The following is a 5069-nucleotide window of genomic DNA, read 5'->3' on the forward strand; positions in this document are numbered from 1 at the left end:
TGCTTCTTCTTCAATTTCTTGTTAATTGCTTTGTGGGCTTGGATCTGGGAAGGCAATTGAGATATAGACTTTGCTTTCTAGTCTCTTGAGTCCTGAGATCCCATTTTCCTTTTTGGTTCTTCTGTGAACCTCAGCTGCATGTTAATTTCCATTTCTGTTTGGATTATAGTTATTCCTAATTCAATTTCTGCTTTATTACTTGTTGCACTTTAAATTCCCTTGCTAAAATTCTGAAATCCCAATCCTCAACTCCCCTTTTCCATTCAAGCAATTTACATTTCTTGCATTTTAAGTTACTACAATTTACATTTCTTGCACTTTAAGTTTCAGTCATTTAATTTCTTGTTCTTTAAGATTCAGCAAATTTACTTTCCTGCTCTTTAATTTACTGCAATTCTCCCCTCTCCCTTTACATTCCAAGCAATTTAGCTTCTGTTAAAGATAAACCACTCAACCAATATTTGATTTCGCTTGACTAAATCAACCACTAAACTAAAATTGCTCAATCCTTCAATCCCTGTGGGATCGACCTCACTCATGTGAGTTATTATTACTTGATGCGACCCGGTACACTTGCCGGTGAGTTTTGTGTCGGATCGTTTTCCACACATCAAGTTTTTGGCGCCGTTGCCGGGGATTGAAATAGATTGACAATGATTAAGTGAAGTGGAGATCTAGATCAAGAACTTTTTCTTTTCTGTTGCTTTAATTTTGACTAACACACTAACTGTTTGAATTTTTGCTTAAACTAACTAAAACTTCACTCTAGTTATAGATTGAAGTTTCATTGGTTTTCTGGATCTGTGTGTTTCTTATTGTGTGTTTGTATGTCAGGTACAGGAAGATCTTCCTCTATCCTCTCTGAAATTGACCAAAGAACTCTTCGAAGAATAAGAAGAGCTGAAAGAGGGAAGAACGTTATTGGAGAGGAAGAATCTGAGGAGGAATTCCAAGAAATGGAAGGAGATCCATCAAATCTCAATCAACCAGGAGGAGGGGCCAACAATAACCCACAACAAAGAAGAGTACTGGCTTCATACACATTTGCAAATGCTAGACACTGTGGAAGTAGCATTCTTACTCCTAATGTCAATGCAAACAATTTTGAACTAAAGCCACAACTCATCACTTTGGTTCAAAACAACTGTTCTTTTGGAGGAGGGCCATTGGAGGACCCAAATCAACACTTATCTACCTTCTTGAGGATTTGTGATACTGTGAAAACCAATGGTGTGCCTCCTGACAGCTACAAGTTGTTGCTCTTTCCATTTTCTCTCAGAGACAAAGCTACTCAATGGCTAGAGACATTTCCAAAAGAGAGCATCAACACTTGGGATGACTTGGTGAGCAAGTTTCTTGCCAAATTTTACCCCCCTCAAAGGATCATAAGATTGAAGACTGAGGTGCAGACATTCACTCAAATGGAGGCTGAAAATTTATATGAAGCATGGGAAAGATATAAGGCACTCTTGAGGAAATGTCCACCAGAGATGTTCACTGAGTGGGATAAGCTGCAGAATTTCTATGAGGGACTCACTCTGAAGGCCCAGGAAGCACTTGATCATTCAGCTGGAGGCTCATTACAACTCATGAAAACTACAGAGGAAGCTCAAAATCTCATTGATATGGTGGCTAACAACCAATATTTCTTTTCTCACCAAAGGCAACGCCAACCATCACAAAGGAGAGGAGTAATGGAGTTGGAAGGAGTGGATTCAATCTTAGCTCAAAAAAAAATGATGCAGCAGCAAATTCAGCAACAATTTGAGCAAATGGCCAAAAGGATTGATGGCCTGCAAGTTGCATCAGTAAGCGCCACAAGCCAACCATCAACTACTTGGGGTCAGAATGAAGAAATCCAAGAGGAGCAACAGCAAGAGCAAGTCCAATACATGCACAACCAAAATCCTGAAACTAATGAAGTCTATGGAGATACTTACAATCCTTCTTGGAAGAACCATCCCAACCTCAGATGGGGAGATAACCACAATCAAATTCAGCAGCCATGGCAAAGGAACTCAACTCAAAACAATTGGAAAAACACAAACAACAACCAGCCAATCACTAACCAAAACACATACAGAAAACCACAAAACACTTATCCCAACTCTAACCATTATCCACCCAATAACCACCCAACTAACCAAAACACCTATCATCATCCATCAACACCCCAAAACCAACCAATCTCACAAGACTCTCAGAGGATCACTAATCTAGAGATGCTCATGGAAAAGATGATGAAGAACCAATAATTGACAACAAAGAACCAAGAAGCTTCCATGAAGAACATAGAGAGGCAGATTGGGCAAATCTCCAAGCAAATTTCTGTTGAAAAACCATCAAGCTCACTACCAAGTGACACCATTCCTAACCCAAAAGAGGGAATGCAAGGCAATACAATTGAGGAGTGGAAAAATACTGCTGAAAGATGAAGAAGCTACTGATAGCGCGAAATTGTGATCAACACTTTTCACAAATCAAATAATCCCCGGTAATGAAACCAAAAACTTGGTGTTCAATACCATGGCATAAACACAACTTCGCACAACTAACCAGCAAGTGTACTGGGTCGTCCAAGTAATAAACCTTACGCGAGTAAGGGTCGATCCCACAGAGATTGTTGGTATGAAGCAAGCTATGGTCACCTTGTAAATCTTAGTCAGGCAAACTCAAATGGGTATGGTGATAAACGCATAAAACATAAAGATAAAGATAGAGATACTTATGTAATTTATTGGTAGGAATTTCAGATAAGCGTATGAAGATGCCTTCCCTTCTGTCTCTCTGCTTTCCTACTGTCTTCTTCCAATCCTTCTCACTCCTTTCCATGGCAAGCTTAAGCAAGGGTTTCACCGTTGTCAGTGGCTACCTCCCATCCTCTCAGTGGAAATGTTCAACGCACCCTGTCACGGCACGGCTATCCATCTGTCGGTTCTCGATCAGGCCGGAATAGAATCCAGTGATTCTTTTGTGTCTGTCACTAACGCCCCGCCCTCAGGAGTTTGAAGCACGTCACAGTCATTCAATCATTGAATCCTACTCAGAATACCACAGACAAGGTTAGACCTTCCGGATTCTCTTGAATGCCGCCATCAGTTCTAGCCTATACCACGAAGATTCCGGTTAAAGAATCCAAGAGATATTCACCCAATCGAAGGTAGAACGGAGGTGGTTGTCAGTCACACGTTCATAGGTGAGAATGATGATGAGTGTCACGGATCATCACATTCATCAAGTTGAAGAACAAGTGATATCTTAGAACAAGAACAAGCGGAATTGAATAGAAGAACAATAGTAATTGCATTAATACTCGAGGTACAGCAGAGCTCCACACCTTAATCTATGGTGTGTAGAAACTCCACCGTTGAAAATACATAAGAACAAGAGTGATCATTGGCTTCGGTCCCAAATAGGGAACCTGAAGAACCAAGATGAAAATACAATAGTATAATGTCCTACTTATAGAAAACTAGTAGCCTAGGGTGTACAGAGATGAGTAAATGACATAAAAATCCACTTCCGAGCCCACTTGGTGTGTGCTTGGGCTGAGCATTGAAGCATTTTCGTGTAGAGACTCTTCTTGGAGTTAAACGCCAGATTTTATGCCAGTTTGGGCGTTTAACTCCCATCCTTGTGCCAGTTCCGGCGTTTAACGCTGGAATTCCTGAGGGTGACTTTGAACGCCGGTTTTTATGGAACTATTATATATTTCTGGAAAGCCCAGGATGTCTACTTTCCAACGCCGTTGAGAGCGCGCCAATTGGGCTTCTATAGCTCCAGAAAATCCACTTCGAGTGCAGGGAGGTCAGAATCCAACAGCATCTGCAGTCCTTTTTAGTCTCTGAATCAGATTTTTGCTCAGGTCCCTCAATTTCAGCCAGAAAATACCTGAAATCACAGGAAAACACACAAACTCATAGTAAAGTCCAGAAAAGTGAATTTTAACTAAAAACTTATAAAAATATACTAAAAACTAACTAGATCATACTAAAAACATACTAAAAACAATGCCAAAAAGCGTACAAATTATCCGCTCATCACAACACCAAACTTAAATTGTTGCTTGTCCTCAAGCAACTGAAAATCAAATAAGATAAAAAGAAGAGAATATGCAATGAATTCCAAAAACATCTATGAAGATCAGTATTAATTAGATGAGCGGGGCTTTTAGCTTTTTGCCTCTGAATAGTTTTGGCATCTCACTCTATCCTTTGAAATTCAAAATGATTGGCTTCTTTAGGAACTTAGAATCCAGATAGTGTTATTGATTCTCCTAGTAAAGTATGATGATTCTTGAACATAGCTACTTATTGAGTCTTGGCCGTGGCCTAAAGCACTCTGTCTTCCAGTATTACCACCGGATACATACATGCCACAGACACATAATTGGGTGAACCTTTTCAGATTGTGACTAAGCTTTGCTAAAGTCCCCAATTAGAGGTGTCCAGGGTTCTTAAGCACACTCCTTTTGCCTTGGATCACAACTTTATTTCTTTCTTTTTCTCTCTTTTTTTCGTTTTCTTTTCTTCCCCTTCTTTTTTCTTTTTTCTTTCTTTTTTTTTATATTCACTACTTTTTTCTTGCTTCAAGAATCATTTTATTGATTTTTCAGATCCTCAGTAACATGTCTCCTTTTTCATCATTCTTTCAAGAGCCAACATTCATGAACCACAAATTCAAAAGACATATGCACTGTTTAAGCATACATTCAGAAAACAAAAGTATTGCCACCACATCAAGATAATTAAACTGTTATAAAATTCAAAATCATGCAATTCTTTTCTTTTTCACTTTAAGCACATTTTTCATTCAAGAAAGGTGATGGATTCATAGGACATTCATAACTTTAAGGCATAGACACTAAGACACTAATGATCACAAGACACAAACATAGACAAACATAAGCACTAAAATTCGAAAAACAGGAAAATAAAGAACAAGGAAATTAAGGAACGGGTCCACCTTAGTGATGGCGGCTCTTTCTTCCTCTTGAAGATCCTATGGAGTGCTTGAGCTCCTCAATGTCTCTTCCTTGTCTTTATTGCTCCTCTCTCATGATTCTTTGA

The sequence above is a fragment of the Arachis hypogaea genome, chromosome 3, assembly GCF_003086295.3.
Source record: "Arachis hypogaea cultivar Tifrunner chromosome 3, arahy.Tifrunner.gnm2.J5K5, whole genome shotgun sequence".
Classification (NCBI taxonomy): domain Eukaryota; kingdom Viridiplantae; phylum Streptophyta; class Magnoliopsida; order Fabales; family Fabaceae; genus Arachis; species Arachis hypogaea.